The following is an 18,513-nucleotide window of genomic DNA, read 5'->3' on the forward strand; positions in this document are numbered from 1 at the left end:
CCCGGTCGGCCGCGAGTGGCGAGGATTCGGCCTCTTCACCCGGAGCCCGGGCCGACTTCCGCCGATATGATCACATCATGATCCTATAGCAAGTGTCGTATAACCATAACATGATGTACAAAATAAATATATAAATATTAACATGACCTATAAACATTAAATATATAAATATTAACATCACCTATAAACATTAAATATATAAATATTAACATCACCTATAAACATTAAACATATAAATATTAACATCACCTATAAACATTATGAATACAATGTTTATAACCGAATGGTCATTTTGTATTATTTGGCTGTAAATGCGATCATATGTAGTATATATCATGTATTTATCCACGAACCGTTAAAGAGATGTCAAGTCAAGCTACCTTAAGAGAGTCATAGTTACTCCCGCCGTTTACCCGCCTCTGTGCGAGAGGTGGCGTATTTACCCGCCGTGTCCGCTGGAGGGAGGTATTTCCCCGTTACGACCTCCGGGAAGATCACCGGGACGCGGAGAACGCTTAGCCGGGGCGCTGGAAGCCTTTTTCGGCTTAGAAAGTGAGGTGGAAAGCACGCGGGGAACCGGCTGGGGGTGCTGTGGAAGTTCAGCGGGCCGCGCAAAACGTTTAGCCGGGGCTCTGGAAGCCTCGTTCGGCTTAAACAGTGAGGATGGGAGCACCCGGAGAACCGGCTGGAGGTGCTGTGGAAGCTCAGCGGGCCGCGTAAAACGCTTAGCCGGGGCTCTGGAAGCCTCCTCGGGCGTCAAGAGTGAGGAGGGAAGCACCCGTGGAACCGGCTGGAGGTGCTCCGGAAGCTCAGCGGGCCGCGTAAAACGCTTAGCCGGGGCTCTGGAAGCCTCCTCGGGGGTCAAGAGTTAGGAGAAAAAGCACCCCCGAGAACCGGCCGGGTCCTCCACGAACCGTGAAAAAGATGTCGAGCGCCGCTACCTTAAGAGAGTCATAGTTACTCCCGCCGTTTGGCCGAAGGTGTATTTACTCGCCGTGTCCGCTGGAGGGAGGTATTTCCCCGCTCCAACGTCACCGGCGGCTTCCGAACGTCTCCCCGAGCGCTCGGAAGTCCGCGCGGGGGGGAGAAGCGGGCCGTGCGAGGTACCGGGTGGAGCTGGACCGTCACCGGGTCCGCTCGTCGTGCGCGCCGGCCGCTGGAAGTCGCATAAAGCTCCGCGATCTCATCCGCGAAGCTTGTAAAGTGCAGATCCGCTGGGCTGGAGCTATTTTGGGCCACTTGGCGCGCGCGCACGGCCTCCCGGAGGTGCCGGGTGGAGTGCGCGAGCGCACCGGCCGCTGGAAGTCGGATGAAGCTCCGCGATCTCATCCGCGGAGCTTGTAAAGTGCAGATCCGGTCGGCCTGGAGCTATTTTCGGCCACTTGGCGCATGCGCACGGCCTCCCGGAGGTGCCGGGTGGAGTGCGCGAGCGCACCGGCCGCTGGAAGTCGCATAAAGCTCCGCGATCTCATCCGCGGTGCTTGTAAACAGCCGATCCGGTCGTCTTGGAGCTATTTTCGGCCACTTGGCGCGCGCGCACGGCCTCCCGGAGGTGCCGGGTGGAGTGCGCGAGCGCACCGGCCGCTGGAAGTCGCATAATGCTCCGCGATCTCATCCGCGGTGCTTGTAAACAGCCGATCCGGTCGTCTCGGAGCTATTTTCGGCCACTTGGCGCGCGCGCACGGCCTCCCGGAGGTGCCGGGTGGAGTGCGCGAGCGCACCGGCCGCTGGAAGTCGCATAATGCTCCGCGATCTCATCCGCGGTGCTTGTAAAGTGCAGATCCGCTGGGCTGGAGCTATTTTCGGCCACTTGGCCCGCGCGCACGGCCTCCCGGCTGTCCCGGTGGTCCCGGTCGCCTCCACGGACGGTTAAAAAAATCTCAAGTGAGCCTACCATAAGAGAGTGACAGTTACTCCCGCCGTTTGGCCGCTCAAAGTGTCATCGGACGCGGAGCAACGGGTGTGTGCGCTAAGTGCGAGAGGTGGCGTATTTACCCGCCGTGTCCGCTAGAGGGAGGTAATTCCCCGTTACGACCTCCGGGAAGATCAGCGGGACGCGTAAAACGCTTAGCCGGGGCTCTGGAAGCCTCCTCGGGCGTCAAGAGTGAGGAGCAAAGCATCGCGAGGACCGGCTGGAGGTGCTCCGGAAGTTCAGCGGGCCGCGTAAAACGCTTAGCCGAGGCTCTGGAAGCCTCCTCGGGCGTCAAGAGTTAGGAGGAAAGCCTCATTAGAACCGGCTGGAGGTGCTGTGGAAGTTCAGCGGGCCGCGTAAAACGCTTAGCCGAGGCTCTGGAAGCCTCCTCGGGCGTCTAGAGTTAGGAGGAAAGCCTCATGAGAACCGGCTGGAGGTGCTGTGGAAGCTCAGCGGGCCGCGTAAAACGTTTAGCCGGGGCTCTGGAAGCCTCGTTCGGATTAAACAGTGAGGAGGAAAGCACCCGGGGAACCGGCTGGAGGTGCTGTGGAAGCTCAGCGGGCTGCGTAAAACGCTTAGCCGGGGCTCTGGAAGCCTCCTCGGGCTTCAAGAGTTAGGAGGAAAGCCCCATGAGAACCGGCTGGAGGTGCGGTGGAAGCTCAGCGGGCCGCGTAAAACGCTTAGCCGGGGCTCTGGAAGCCTCGTTCGGCTTAAACAGTGAGGAGGAAAGCACCCGGGGAACCGGCTGGAGGTGCTTTGGAAGCTCATCGGCCAGCGGAAAACGCTTAGCCGGGGCTCTGGAAGCCTCCTCGGGCGTCGAGAGTTAGGAGAAAAAGCACCCCCGAGAACCGGCCGGGTCCTCCACGAACCGTGAAAAAGATGTCGAGTGCCGCTACCTTAAGAGAGTCATAGTTACTCCCGCCGTTTGGCCGAAGGTGTATTTACTCGCCGTGTCCGCTGGAGGGAGGTATTTCCCCGCTCCAACGTCACCGGCGGCTTCCGAACGTCTCCGCGAGCGCTCGGAAGTCCGCGCGGGGGGGAGAAGCGGGCCGTGCGAGGTACCGGGTGGAGCTGGACCGTCACCGGGTCCGCTCGTCGTGCGCGCCGGCCGCTGGAAGTCGAAAAAAGCTCCGCGATCTCATCCGCGGTGCTTGTAAACAGCCGATCCGCTGGGCTGGAGCTATTTCGGGCCACTTGGCGCGCGCGCACGGCCTCCCGGATGGTGCCGGGTGGAGTGCGCGAGCGCACCGGCCGCTGGAAGTCGCATAAAGCTCCGCGATCTCATCCGCGGAGCTTGTAAAGTGCAGATCCGCTGGGCTGGAGCTATTTTGGGCCACTTGGCGCGCGCGCACGGCCTCCCGGAGGTGCCGGGTGGAGTGCGCGAGCGCACCGGCCGCTGGAAGTCGCATAAAGCTCCGCGATCTCATCCGCGGTGCTTGTAAACAGCCGATCCGGTCGTCTTGGAGCTATTTTGGGCCACTTGGCGCGCGCGCACGGCCTCCCGGAGGTGCCGGGTGGAGTGCGCGAGCGCACCGGCCGCTGGAAGTCGCATAAAGCTCCGCGATCTCATCCGCGGTGCTTGTAAACAGCCGATCCGGTCGTCTTGGAGCTATTTTCGGCCACTTGGCGCGCGCGCACGGCCTCCCGGAGGTGCCGGGTGGAGTGCGCGAGCGCAGCGGCCGCTGGAAGTCGAATAAAGCTCCGCGATCTCATCCGCGGTGCTCGCAAACAGCCGATCCGGTCGGCCTGGAGCTATTTTCGGCCACTTGGCCCGCGCGCACGGCCTCCCGGCTGTCCCGGTGGTCCCGGTCGCCTCCGCGGACGGTTAAAAAAATCTCAAGTGAGCCTACCTTAAGAGAGTGATTGTTACTCCCGCCGTTTGGCCGCTCAAAGTGCCATCAGACGCGCAGCAACGCGAGTGTGCGCTAAGTGCGAGAGGTGGCGTATTTACCCGCCGTGTCCGCTAGAGGGAGGTAATTCCCCGTTACAAGCTCCGGGAAGATCAGCGGGACGCGGAGAACGCTTAGCCGGGGTGCTGGGAGCCTCGGGCGGCTCAGAAAGTGAGGAGGAATGCATCATGAGAACCGGCTGGAGGTGCTTTGGAAGTTCGGCGGGCCGCGTAAAACGCTTAGCCGGGGCTCTTGAAGCCTCGTTCGGCTTAAAGAGTGAGGAGGAATGCATCATGAGAACCGGCTGGAGGTGCTGTGGAAGTTCAGCGGGCCGCGTAAAACGCTTAGCCGGGGCTCTGGAAGCCTCGTTCGGCTTAGAAAGTGAGGAGGAATGCCTCATGAGAAGCGGCTGGAGGTGCTGTGGAAGCTCGGCGGGCCGCGTAAAACGCTTAGCCGGGGTGCTGGAAGCCTCCTCGGGCGTCAAGAGTGAGGAGGAAAGCACCCGTGGAACCGGCTGGAGGTGCTTTGGAAGCTCAGCGGCCAGCGGAAAACGCTTAGCCGGGGCTCTGGAAGCCTCCTCGGGGGTCAAGAGTTAGGAGAAAAAGCACCCCCGAGAACCGGCCGGGTCCTCCACGAACCGTGAAAAAGATGTCGAGCGCCGCTACCTTAAGAGAGTCATAGTTACTCCCGCCGTTTGGCCGAAGGTGTATTTACTCGCCGTGTCCGCTGGAGGGAGGTATTTCCCCGCTCCAACGTCACCGGCGGCTTCCGAACGTCTCCCCGAGCGCTCGGAAGTCCGCGCGGGGGGGAGAAGCGGGCCGTGCGAGGTACCGGGTGGAGCTGGACCGTCACCGGGTCCGCTCGTCGTGCGCGCCGGCCGCTGGAAGTCGCATAAAGCTCCGCGATCTCATCCGCGGAGCTTGTAAAGTGCAGATCCGCTGGGCTGGAGCTATTTTGGGCCACTTGGCGCGCGCGCACGGCCTCCCGGATGGTGCCGGGTGGAGTGCGCGAGCGCACCGGCCGCTGGAAGTCGCATAAAGCTCCGCGATCTCATCCGCGGTGCTTGTAAACAGCCGATCCGGTCGTCTTGGAGCTATTTTCGGCCACTTGGCGCGCGCGCACGGCCTCCCGGAGGTTCCGGGTGGAGTGCGTGAGCGCACCGGCCGCTGGAAGTCGAATGAAGCTCCGCGATCTCATCCGCGGTGCTCACAAACAGCCGATCCGGTCGGCTAGGAGCTATTTTCGGCCGCTTGCGCATGCGCACGGCCTCCCGGAGGTTCCGGGCGGCGTGCGTAAGCGCACCGGCCGCTGGAAGTCGAATAATGCTCCGCGATCTCATCCGCGGTGCTTACAACTAGCCGATCCGGTCGGCCTGGAGCTATTTTCGGCCACTTGGCCCGCGCGCACGGCCTCCCGGCTGTCCCGGTTGTCCCGGTAGCCTCCGCGGACGGTTAAAAAAATCTCAAGTGAGCCTACCTTAAGAGAGTGCCAGTTACTCCCGCATTTTGGCTACTCAAAGTGCCACCGGACGCGCAGCAACGCGAGTGTGCGCTAAGTGCGAGAGCTGGCGTATTTACTCGCCGTGTCCGCTGGAGGGAGCTAATTCCCCGTTACAAGCTCCGGGAAGATCACCGGGCCGCGTAAAACGCTTAGCCGGGGCTCTGGAAGCCTCGTTCGGCTTAAACAGTGAGGATGGGAGCACCCGGAGAACCGGCTGGAGGTGCTGTGGAGGCTCGGCGGGCCACGTAAAACGCTTAACCGGGGCTCTGGAAGCCTCGTTCGGCTTAAGAAGCGAGGAGGAATGCACCCGGAGAATGACATTTTGATATGATTTGACTATAAATGCGATCATATGTAGTATATATCACATATTTATCCACGAACCGTTCAAGAAAATGTCAAATGAGCCTAACTTAAGAGAGTGACTGTTACTCCCGCCGTTTGGCTTCTCAAAGTGCCATCAGACGCGCAGCAACGCGAGTGTGCGCTAAGTGCGAGAGGTGGCGTATTTACCCGCCGTGTCCGCTAGAGGGAGGTATTTCCCCGTTACAAGCTCCGGGAAGATCACCGGGACGCGGAGAACGCTTAGCCGGGGTGCTGGAAGCCTCCTCGGGCGTCAAGAGTGAGGAGGAAAGCACCCGGGGAACCGGCTGGAGGTGCTGTGGAAGCTCAGCGGGCTGCGTAAAACGCTTAGCCGGGGTGCTGGAAGTCTCCTCGGGCGTCAAGAGTGAAGAGGGAAGCACCCGTGGAACCGGCTGGAGGTGCTGTGGAAGTTCAGCGGGCCGCGCAAAACGCTTAGCCGGGGCTCTGGAAGCCTCGTTCGGCTTAAACAGTGAGGAGGGAAGCACCCGGGGAACCGGCTGGAGGTGCTCTGGAAGCTCAGCGGGCCGCGTAAAACGCTTAGCCGGGGCTCTGGAAGCCTCCTCGGGCGTCAAGAGTTAGGAGGAAAGCCTCATGAGAACCGGCTGGAGGTGCTGTGGAAGCTCAGCGGGCCGCGTAAAACGCTTAGCCGGGGCTCTGGAAGCCTCGTTCGGCTTAAACAGTGAGGAGGAAAGCACCCGGGGAACCGGCTGGAGGTGCTGTGGAAGTTCAGCGGGCCGCGTAAAACGCTTAGCCGGGGCTCTGGAAGCCTCGTTCGGCTTAAACAGTGAGGAGGAAAGCAGCCGGAGAACCGGCTGGAAGTGCTGTGGAGGCTCGGCGGGCCGCGTAAAATGCTTAACCGGGGTGCTGGAAGCCTCGGCCGGCTGGGAGAGTGAGAAGGAAAGCACCATGAGGACCGTCTGGAGGTCTTCTGGAAGCACAGCGGGCCGGGGAGAACGCTTAGCCGGGGTGCTGGAAGCCTGGGCCGGCTGGGAGAGTGAGAAGGAAAGCACCATGAGAACCGGCTGGAGGTCTTCTGGAAGATCAGCGGGCCGTGTAAGATGCTTAGCCGAGGTGCTGGAAGTCTAGTAAGGGTCTGCCATCTCGTCCAAGGTGCTTATAAAGTGCATATCCGCTCGGCTGGAGGTATTTCTTGCCACCCGGCGCGTGTGCACGGCCTCTGGGTGGTCCCTGGCCGGCGTGGATTCCGGGCCGCGACAGCTAACTTGCGGGACCATAAATGGCCCGCGGACCAGCCGGCGGGACCTCGGTGACCACCCATCCGCCTCGCGGTGGTCCCTGGCCGGGTAGAATTCCGGACCGCGATCGCTAACTCGCGGGACCGCAATTGGCCCGCGGACCAGCCGGCGGGACCTCGGTGACCACCCATCCGCCTCGCGGTGGTCCCTGGCCGGGTAGAATTCCGGACCGCGATCGCTAACTCGCGGGACCCTAAATGGCCCGCGGACCAGCCGGCGGGACCTCGGTGAAGACCCATCCGCCTCGCGGTGGTCCCTGGCCGGGTAGAATTCCGGACCGCGATCGGTACCTCGCGGGACCCTAAATGGCCCGCGGACCAGCCGGCGGGACCTCGGTGAGCACCCATCCGCCTCGCGGTGGTTCCCGGCCGGCTAGAATTCCGGACCGCGATCGCTAACTCGCGGGACCCTAAATGGCCCGCGGACCAGCCGGCGGGACCTCGGTGACCACCCATCCGCCTCGCGGTGGTCCCCGGCCGGGTAGAATTCCGGACCGCGATCGCTAACTCGCGGGACCCTAAATGGCCCGCGGACCAGCCGGCGGGACCTCGGTGAAGACCCATCCGCCTCGCGGTGGTCCCTGGCCGGGTAGAATTCCGGACCGCGATCGGTACCTCGCGGGACCCTAAATGGCCCGCGGACCAGCCGGCGGGACCTCGGTGAAGACCCATCCGCCTCGCGGTGGTCCCTGGCCGGGTAGAATTCCGGACCGCGATCGGTACCTCGCGGGACCCTAAATGGCCCGCGGACCAGCCGGCGGGACCTCGGTGAAGACCCATCCGCCTCGCGGTGGTCCCCGGCCGGGTAGAATTCCGGACCGCGATCGGTACCTCGCGGGACCCTAAATGGCCCGCGGACCAGCCGGCGGGACCCACTTGACTTCCTATCCGCCTTCGCTGGTTCCCAAGTCGGCTAGAATTCCGGACCGCGATCGCTAACTCGCGGGACCCTAAATGGCCCGCGGACCAGCCGGCGGGACCTCGGTGACCACCCATCCGCCTCGCGGTGGTCCCTGGCCGGCTAGAATTCCGGACCGCGATCGCTAACTCGCGGGACCCTAAATGGCCCGCGGACCAGCCGGCGGGACCTCGGTGACCACCCATCCGCCTTCGCTGGTTCCCAAGTCGGCTAGAATTCCGGACCGCGATCGCTAACTCGCGGGACCGCAATTGGCCCGCGGACCAGCCGGCGGGACCCACTTGACTTCCTATCCGCCTTCGCTGGTTCCCAAGTCGGCTAGAATTCCGGACCGCGATCGCTAACTCGCGGGACCCTAAATGGCCCGCGGACCAGCCGGCGGGACCTCGGTGACCACCCATCCGCCTCGCGGTGGTCCCTGGCCGGCTAGAATTCCGGACCGCGATCGCTAACTCGCGGGACCCTAAATGGCCCGCGGACCAGCCGGCGGGACCTCGGTGACCACCCATCCGCCTTCGCTGGTTCCCAAGTCGGCTAGAATTCCGGACCGCGATCGCTAACTCGCGGGACCGCAATTGGCCCGCGGACCAGCCGGCGGGACCCACTTGACTTCCTATCCGCCTTCGCTGGTTCCCAAGTCGGCTAGAATTCCGGACCGCGATCGCTAACTCGCGGGACCGCAATTGGCCCGCGGACCAGCCGGCGGGACCCGCTTGACTTCCTATCCGCATTCGCTGGTTCCCAAGTCGGCTAGAATTCCGGACCGCGATCGCTAACTCGCGGGACCGCAATTGGCCCGCGGACCAGCCGGCGGGACCCACTCCACTTCCTATCCGCCTTCGCTGGTTCCCAAGTCGGCCACAAATTACGATTATTCGGCCTCTCGCTCTGGAAGTCCCGCCAACTTGCGCGAAAATTTTCTAAGTGCCAGCGGCACTTGCTCGGAAAAGTGTCCGCCTCTTCTGGTTCCCTAGGTCGGCCGCCAAATGCGAAAAATCGGCCTCTACCCCGTTTGGGTACCAGGGGTAGGGTGCAGTACCAACTTTGGTCTTCAGGTGCGCCAGAGCGCGATGGTTGGTCCCACTAGTCAGCGTACTCATCGACGGTTTACTCCCCTTTCGCAAAATATAGTGGGCACGTATGTGCAGGACTGTTTATTTTTATTTTGAAAAATTTTCTAAGTGCCAGCGGACGCTGGCACACGACGTGTCCGAGCCACGATGGTGCCCAGGCCGGACAGCGACGGCGAAAAAGCCGATTCTGGAAGTTTCGAATATGCCAACGGCAAAAGCGGCGTGATGTGTCCGCCTCGGCTGGTTCTCCGGTCGGCCAGAAAAAGTGAAAATTCGGCCTCTCGCTCTGGAGGTCCGACGAACTTTGGCGAATATTTTCTAAGTGCCAACGGGTGTTGCGCCGAAATGTGTCCGACTCGGCTGGTTCCCCGAGTCGGCCCGAACGAGCGAAAATTCGGCCTCTTCGCCTGGAAGTCCGACGAACTTTGGCGAATATTTTCTAAGTGCCAACGGGTGTTGCGCCGAAATGTGTCCGACTCGGCTGGTTCCCCGAGTCGGCCCGAACGAGCGAAAATTCGGCCTCTTCGCCTGGAAGTCCGACGAACTTTGGCGAATATTTTCTAAGTGCCAACGGGTGTTCGGCCGTAATGTGTCCGACTCGGCTGGTTCCCCGAGTCGGCCCGAACGAGCGAAAATTCGGCCTCTTCGCCTGGAGGTCCAACGAACTTTGGCGAATATTTTCTAAGTGCCAACGGGTGTTACGCCGAAATGTGTCCGACTCGGCTGGTTCCCCGAGTCGGCCCGAACGAGCGAAAATTCAGCCTCTTCGCCTGGAAGTCCGGCCGACTTTGGCGAATATTTTCTAAGTGCCAACGGGTGTTCGGCCGTAATGTGTCCGACTCGGCTGGTTCCCCGAGTCGGCCCGAACGAGCGAAAATTCAGCCTCTTGCTCTGGAAGTCCTGCCAACTTGAGCGAATATTTTCTAAGTGCCAACGGGTCTTGCCCGGAAAAGTGTCCGACTCGGCTGGTTCCCCGAGTCGGCCCGAACGAGTGAAAATTCGGCCTCTTGCTCTGGAAGTCCTGCCAACTTGAGCGAATATTTTCTAAGTGTCATCGGGTCTTGCCCGGAAAAGTGTCCGACTCGGCTGGTTCCCCGAGTCGGCCCGAACGAGTGAAAATTCGGCCTCTTGCTCTGGAAGTCCTGCCAACTTGAGCGAATATTTTCTAAGTGTCATCGGGTCTTGCCCGGAAAAGTGTCCGACTCGGCTGGTTCCCCGAGTCGGCCCGAACGAGCGAAAATTCGGCCTCTCGCTCTGGAAGTCCTGCCAACTTGAGCGAATATTTTCTAAGTGCCATCGGGTCTTGCCCGGAAAAGTGTCCGACTCGGCTGGTTCCCTAGTTCGGCCACATAATGTGAAAATTCGGCCTCTTGCTCTGGAAGTCCTGCCAACTTGAGCGAATATTTTCTAAGTGCCATCGGGTCTTGCCCGGAAAAGTGTCCGACTCGGCTGGTTCCCTAGTTCGGCCACATAATGTGAAAATTCGGCCTCTTGCTCTGGAAGTCCTGCCAACTTGAGCGAATATTTTCTAAGTGCCATCGGGTCTTGCCCGGAAAAGTGTCCGACTCGGCTGGTTCCCTAGTTCGGCCACATAATGTGAAAATTCGGCCTCTTGCTCTGGAAGTCCTGCCAACTTGAGCGAATATTTTCTAAGTGCCATCGGGTCTTGCCCGGAAAAGTGTCCGACTCGGCTGGTTCCCCGAGTCGGCCCGAACGAGCGAAAATTCGGCCTCTCGCTCTGGAAGTCCTGCCAACTTGAGCGAATATTTTCTAAGTGCCATCGGGTCTTGCCCGGAAAAGTGTCCGACTCGGCTGGTTCCCTAGTTCGGCCACATAATGTGAAAATTCGGCCTCTTGCTCTGGAAGTCCTGCCAACTTGAGCGAATATTTTCTAAGTGCCATCGGGTCTTGCCCGGAAAAGTGTCCGACTCGGCTGGTTCCCTAGTTCGGCCACATAATGTGAAAATTCGGCCTCTTGCTCTGGAAGTCCTGCCAACTTGAGCGAATATTTTCTAAGTGCCATCGGGTCTTGCCCGGAAAAGTGTCCGACTCGGCTGGTTCCCCGAGTCGGCCCGAACGAGCGAAAATTCGGCCTCTCGCTCTGGAAGTCCTGCCAACTTGAGCGAATATTTTCTAAGTGCCATCGGGTCTTGCCCGGAAAAGTGTCCGACTCGGCTGGTTCCCCGAGTCGGCCCGAACGAGCGAAAATTCGGCCTCTCGCTCTGGAAGTCCTGCCAACTTGAGCGAATATTTTCTAAGTGCCATCGGGTCTTGCCCGGAAAAGTGTCCGACTCGGCTGGTTCCCCGAGTCGGCCACGGAATGTGAAAATTCGGCCTCTTGCTCTGGAAGTCCTGCCAACTTGAGCGAATATTTTCTAAGTGCCATCGGGTCTTGCCCGGAAAAGTGTCCGACTCGGCTGGTTCCCCGAGTCGGCCACGGAATGTGAAAATTCGGCCTCTTGCTCTGGAAGTCCTGCCAACTTGAGCGAATATTTTCTAAGTGCCAACGGGTGTTCGGCCGTAACGTGTCCGACTCTGCTGGTTCCCCGAGTCGGCCCGAACGAGCGAAAATTCGGCCTCTTGCTCTGGAAGTCCTGCCAACTTGAGCGAATATTTTCTAAGTGCCATCGGGTCTTGCCCGGAAAAGTGTCCGACTCGGCTGGTTCCCCGAGTCGGCCCGAACGAGCGAAAATTCGGCCTCTTGCTCTGGAAGTCCTGCCAACTTGAGCGAATATTTTCTAAGTGCCATCGGGTCTTGCCCGGAAAAGTGTCCGACTCGGCTGGTTCCCCGAGTCGGCCCGAACGAGCGAAAATTCGGCCTCTTGCTCTGGAAGTCCTGCCAACTTGAGCGAATATTTTCTAAGTGCCATCGGGTCTTGCCCGGAAAAGTGTCCGACTCGGCTGGTTCCCCGAGTCGGCCCGAAAAAGTGTAAATTCGGCCTCTTGCTCTGGAAGTCCTGCCAACTTGAGCGAATATTTTCTAAGTGCCATCGGGTCTTGCCCGGAAAAGTGTCCGACTCGGCTGGTTCCCCGAGTCGGCCCGAACGAGCGAAAATTCGGCCTCTTGCTCTGGAAGTCCTGCCAACTTGAGCGAATATTTTCTAAGTGCCATCGGGTCTTGCCCGGAAAAGTGTCCGACTCGGCTGGTTCCCCGAGTCGGCCCGAACGAGCGAAAATTCGGCCTCTTGCTCTGGAAGTCCTGCCAACTTGAGCGAATATTTTCTAAGTGCCATCGGGTCTTGCCCGGAAAAGTGTCCGACTCGGCTGGTTCCCCGAGTCGGCCACGGAATGTGATAATTCGGCCTCTCTGAGGTACCAGGGGAACGCATTTAGGTACCAGGGGTAGTCGCTGAGGTACCAGGGGTATGCATTTAGGTACCAGGGGAGACCACTACGGTCTGTTGGTCCCCCTAGTTAGTGTACTCATCGGTTTACTCCCCTTTCGCAAAATATAGTCGGCACGTATGTGCAGGACTGTTTATTTTTATTTTGAAAAATGTTCTAAGTGCCAACGGAAGCTGGCACACGAACTGTCCGAGCCACGATGGTGCCCAGGCCGGACAGCGACGGCGAAAAAGCCGATGTGTGTTTGATGGAAGTTTCGAATATTTTCAAAGTGCCAACGGCACTTGCGGGGTGATGTGTCCGCCTCGTCTGGTTCCCCAGGTCGGCCAGAAAAAGTGAAAATTCGGCCTCTTCTCCTGGAAGTCCGGCCAAGTTTGGCGAATATTTTCTAAGTGCCAACGGCACTTGCGGGGTGATGTGTCCGCCTCGTCTGGTTCCCCAGGTCGGCCAGAACAAGTGAAAATTCGGCCTCTTCTCCTGGAAGTCTGGCCAAGTTTGGCGAATATTTTCAAAGTGCCAACGGCACTTGCGGGGTGATGTGTCCGCCTCGTCTGGTTCCCCAGGTCGGCCAGAACAAGTGAAAATTCGGCCTCTTCTCCTGGAAGTCTGGCCAAGTTTGGCGAATATTTTCTAAGTGCCAACGTCACTTGCGGGGTGATGTGTCCGCCTCGTCTGGTTCCCCAGGTCGGCCAGAACAAGTGAAAATTCGGCCTCTTCTCCTGGAAGTCTGGCCAAGTTTGGCGAATATTTTCTAAGTGCCAACGACTCAACAGCCGTAAAGTGTCCGCCTCGTCTGGTTCCCCAGGTCGGCCAGAACAAGTGAAAATTCGGCCTCTTCTCCTGGAAGTCTGGCCAAGTTTGGCGAATATTTTCTAAGTGCCAACGACTCAACCAGCGTAAAGTGTCCGCCTCGGCTGGTTCCCCATAACGGCCAGAACAAGTGAAAATTCGGCCTCTTCTCCTGGAAGTCTGGCCAAGTTTGGCGAATATTTTCTAAGTGCCAACGACTCAACCAGCCTAAAGTGTCCGCCTCGGCTGGTTCCCCAGGTCGGGTACCACAAGTGAAAATTCGGCCTCTTCTCCTGGAAGTCTGGCCAAGTTTGGCGAATATTTTCTGAGTGCCAACGACTCAACCAGCCTAAAGTGTCCGCCTCGGCTGGTTCCCCATAACGGCCACCACAAGTGAAAATTCGGCCTCTTCTCCTGGAAGTCTGGCCAAGTTTGGCGAATATTTTCTAAGTGCCAACGACTCAACCAGCGCAAAGTGTCCGCCTCGGCTGGTTCCCCATAACGGCCATGAAAAGTGAAAATTCGGCCTCTTCTCCTGGAAGTCAAGCCAAGTTTGGCAAATATTTTCTAAGTGCCAACGACTCAACCAGCGTAAAGTGTCCGCCTCGGCTGGTTCCCCAGGTCGGCCACCAAAAGTGAAAATTCGGCCTCTTCTCCTGGAAGTCTTGCCAAGTTTGGCGAATATTTTCTAAGTGCCAACGACTCAACCAGCGTAAAGTGTCCGCCTCGGCTGGTTCCCCAGGTCGGCCACCAAAAGTGAAAATTCGGCCTCTTCTCCTGGAAGTCTTGCCAAGTTTGGCAAATATTTTCTAAGTGCCAACGACTCAACCAGCGTAAAGTGTCCGCCTCGGCTGGTTCCCCAGGTCGGTCACCAAAAGTGAAAATTCGGCCTCTTCTCCTGGAAGTCAAGCCAAGTTTGGCAAATATTTTCTAAGTGCCAACGACTCAACCAGCCTAAAGTGTCCGCCTCGGCTGGTTCCCCATAACGGCCACCAAAAGTGAAAATTCGGCCTCTTCTCCTGGAAGTCAAGCCAAGTTTGGCAAATATTTTCTAAGTGCCAACGACTCAACCAGCGCAAAGTGTCCGCCTCGGCTGGTTCCCCATAACGGCCATGAAAAGTGAAAATTCGGCCTCTTCTCCTGGAAGTCAAGCCAAGTTTGGCAAATATTTTCTAAGTGCCAACGACTCAACCAGCGTAAAGTGTCCGCCTCGGCTGGTTCCCCAGGTCGGCCACCAAAAGTGAAAATTCGGCCTCTTCTCCTGGAAGTCTTGCCAAGTTTGGCGAATATTTTCTAAGTGCCAACGACTCAACCAGCGTAAAGTGTCCGCCTCGGCTGGTTCCCCAGGTCGGCCACCAAAAGTGAAAATTCGGCCTCTTCTCCTGGAAGTCAAGCCAAGTTTGGCAAATATTTTCTAAGTGCCAACGACTCAACCAGCGTAAAGTGTCCGCCTCGGCTGGTTCCCCAGGTCGGTCACCAAAAGTGAAAATTCGGCCTCTTCTCCTGGAAGTCAAGCCAAGTTTGGCAGATATTTTCTAAGTGCCAACGACTCAACCAGCGTAAAGTGTCCGCCTCGGCTGGTTCCCCAGGTCGGCCACCAAAAGTGAAAATTCGGCCTCTTCTCCTGGAAGTCAAGCCAAGTTTGGCAAATATTTTCTAAGTGCCAACGACTCAACCAGCGTAAAGTGTCCGCCTCGGCTGGTTCCCCATAACGGCCACCAAAAGTGAAAATTCGGCCTCTTCTCCTGGAAGTCAAGCCATGTTTGGCAAATATTTTCTAAGTGCCAACAGCTCTTGAGCCGAAAAGTGTCCGCCTCGGCTGGTTCCCCATAACGGCCACCAAAAGTGAAAATTCGGCCTCTTCTCCTGGAAGTCAAGCCAAGTTTGGCAAATATTTTCTAAGTGCCAACGGCTCTTGAGCCGAAAAGTGTCCGCCTCGGCTGGTTCCCCAGGTCGGCCACCAAAAGTGAAAATTCGGCCTCTTCTCCTGGAAGTCAAGCCAAGTTTGGCAAATATTTTCTAAGTGCCAACGGCTCTTGAGCCGAAAAGTGTCCGCCTCGGCTGGTTCCCGCGGTCGGCCTTCAAAAGCGAAAATTCGGCCTCTTCCCCTGGTAGCCCTGCCAACTTGTGCGAATTTTTTCTAAGTGCCAACGGCTCTTGAGCCGAAAAGTGTCCGCCTCGGCTGGTTCCCTCGGTCGGCCCCAAAAAGCGAAAATTCGGCCTCTCCCTCTTTAGGTACCAGGGGCTGGGGTACCAGGGGGAGGGTGCAGTACCAACTTTGGTCTTCAGGTGCGCCAGAGTACGCTAAATGGTCCCCCTAGTCAGCGTACTCATCAACGATTTACCCCCCTTTCGCAAAATATAGTCAGAACGAGCATGGGGGGCGCATAATTTACCCCACAAAATGAAAGGGCCCGGTGCCGAGCGCTTGGTCATGGCCGCCAGCAGCGCCCCTTGCTCGGTGGGAACACAACACGCAGGGTTGCACAGCACCCTGGAAGGCACAAAGAGAGTGAAAAATTTTCTAAGTGTCACTCTTGACGAAAAATGTCTAAGTGCCTCTCTTGACGAAAAATTTCTAAGTGCCACGCTTGACGAAAAATGTCTAAGTGCCACAGCGCTCGAAAATTTCCTAAGTGCGAGCACGGCTGTGAAATATTCAAAGTACAAGGAACGCTGGCAGAATCTCTCGACGGCCGTCTGCTCCCGGCGGCCGCCGTGAAGTCTCCCCTCCCGGGGACGGCTGTCTGCTCCCGGCAGCCGTCCTTAACCCCCTCCCCACACGTTGGCCGAACACCAGCCGAGGGCGAAAGGCTCGCGGTGTGGAAGGATCGTGGCCACGGCTAATCTAGCGATGCCCGCGTTGGACGGTCACACCGCACGACAGAGCGGGGCCTGCATCCGGCGCGAGGCGGCCTTCAGGCACGTGGCTCGAGACGACCTCACCCGCCCTAGCCCGGAGCGGAAAGACTTTGAAATTTTCAAAGTCCAAGGAACACTGGCAGAATGGGAGGACCGGCCGCCTCCTTAAACACAGGCCGGAGAGATGGAGCGGGATCAGCGGCCCGCGCGTTGAGCGAACACCGGCCGAGGGCGAAAGCCTCGCGGTGTGGAAGGATCGTGGCCACGGCTAATCTAGCGATGCCCGCGTTGGACGGTCACACCGCACGACAGAGCGGGGCCTGCATCCGGCGCGAGGCGGCCTTCAGGCACGTGGTTCGAGACGACCTCACCCGCCCTAGCCCGGAGCGGAAAGACTTTGAAATAGTCAAAGTCCAAGGAACACTGGCAGAATCTCTCGACGGCCGTCTGCTCCCGGCGGCCGCCGTGAAGTCTCCCCTCCCGGGGACGGCTGTCTGCTCCCGGCAGCCGTCCATAACCCCCTCCCCACACGTTGGTTGAACATCAGCCGAGGGCGAAAGGCTCGCGGTGTGGAAGGATCGTGGCCACGGCTAATCTAGCGATGCCCGCGTTGGACGGTCACACCGCACGACAGAGCGGGGCCTGCATCCGGCGCGAGGCGGCCTTCAGGCACGTGGTTCGAGACGACCTCACCCGCCCTAGCCCGGAGCGGAAAGACTTTTCAAAGTCCAAGGAACACTGGCAGAATGGGAGGACCGGCCGCCTCCTTAAACACAGGCCGGAGCGACCGAGCGGGATCAGCGGCCCGCGCGCAGGGTCTTTGAAATGTACAAAGTCCTAGGGACAATGGCAGAATCGCTCGACGGCCGTCTGCTCCCGGCGGCCGCGGTGAAGGGACTGTACACCCCACCCGGGGACGGCTGTCTGCTCCCGGCAGCCGTCCTTCCCCCCCACCCCACACGTTGACCGACACCGGCCGAGGGCGAAAGGCTCGCGGTGTGGAAGGATCGTGGCCACGGCTAATCTAGCGATGCCCGCGTTGGACGGTCACACCGCACGACAGAGCGGGGCCTGCATCCGGCGCGAGGCGGCCTTCAGGCACGTGGTTCGAGACGACCTCACCCGCCCTAGCCCGGAGCGGAAAGACTTTGAAATATTCAAAGTCCAAGGAACACTGGCAGAATGGGAGGACCGGCCGCCTCCTTAAACACAGGCCGGAGAGATGGAGCGGGATCAGCGGCCCGCGCATTGAGCGACCACCGGCCGAGGGCGAAAGGCTCGCGGTGTGGAAGGATCGTGGCCACGGCTAATCTAGCGATGCCCGCGTTGGACGGTCACACCGCACGACAGAGCGGGGCCTGCATCCGGCGCGAGGCGGCCTTCAGGCACGTGGTTCGAGACGACCTCACCCGCCCTAGCCCGGAGCGAAAAGACTTTGAAATATTCAAAGTCCAAGGAACACTGGCAGAATGGGAGGACCGGCCGCCTCCTTAAACACAGGCCGGAGCGACCGAGCGGGATCAGCGGCCCGCGCGGAGGGTCTTTAAAATGTACAAAGTCCTAGGAACAATGGCAGAATCGCTCGACGGCCGTCTGCTCCCGGCGGCCGCGGTGGAAGGACTGTACACCCCACCCGGGGACGGCTGTCTGCTCCCGGCAGCCGTCCTTCCCCCCCACCCACACGTTGACCGACACCGGCCGAGGGCGAAAGGCTCGCGGTGTGGAAGGATCGTGGCCACGGCTAATCTAGCGATGCCCGCGTTGGACGGTCACACCGCACGACAGAGCGGGGCCGCATCTGGCGCGAGGCGGCCTTCAGGCACGTGGTTCGAGACGACCTCACCCGCCCTAGCCCGGAGCGGAAAGACTTTGAAATTTTCAAAGTCCAAGGAACACTGGCAGAATGGGAGGACCGGCCGCCTCCTTAAACACAGGCCGGGCGAAAAATATGCGAATGTTGGGTCTCATCCAAGAAAGGGAGTTACCGGCCGCCTCCTTAAACACAGGCCGGGCGAAAAATATGCGAATGGTCCATCCAAGGAAGGAGGACCGGCCGCCTCCTTAAACACAGGCCGGGCGAAAAATATGCGAATGGTCCATCCAAGGAAGGAGGAGCGGCCGCCTCCTTAAACACAGGCCGGAGAGATGGAGCGGGATCAGCGGCCCGCGCTTTGAGCGACCACCGGCCGAGGGCGAAAGGCTCGCGGTGCGGAAGGATCGTGGCCACGGCTAATCTAGCGATGCCCGCGTTGGACGGTCACACCGCACGACAGAGCGGGGCCTGCATCCGGCGCGAGGCGGCCTTCAGGCACGTGGTTCGAGACGACTTCACCCGCCCTAGCCCGGAGCTGAAACTCTGCGAATGTTAACATCCAAGGATGGAGGCAACGGCCGTCTCGTTAAGCTGAGGCCGGAGGAAAGTCTGCGGATTCGGGGCATCCAAGGCAGATGGAGGTGCCGGCCGCCTCGGTAAACAGAGGCCGGACCGACCGACATGCGACCATGACCCGCCTTGGTAGGGCCCCCACCGGCCCCGGCTAGCGCCGGCGTTGGGTGGACGGTTCCTCCCCACTTGCGGGTCGCCCTCTAGCGCTACGGCCGCCGCG

The sequence above is a fragment of the Syngnathus floridae genome, unplaced genomic scaffold (assembly GCF_059516105.1).
Source record: "Syngnathus floridae isolate MCC-2025c unplaced genomic scaffold, RoL_Sflo_1.0 HiC_scaffold_61, whole genome shotgun sequence".
Taxonomy (NCBI): Eukaryota; Metazoa; Chordata; class Actinopteri; order Syngnathiformes; family Syngnathidae; genus Syngnathus; species Syngnathus floridae.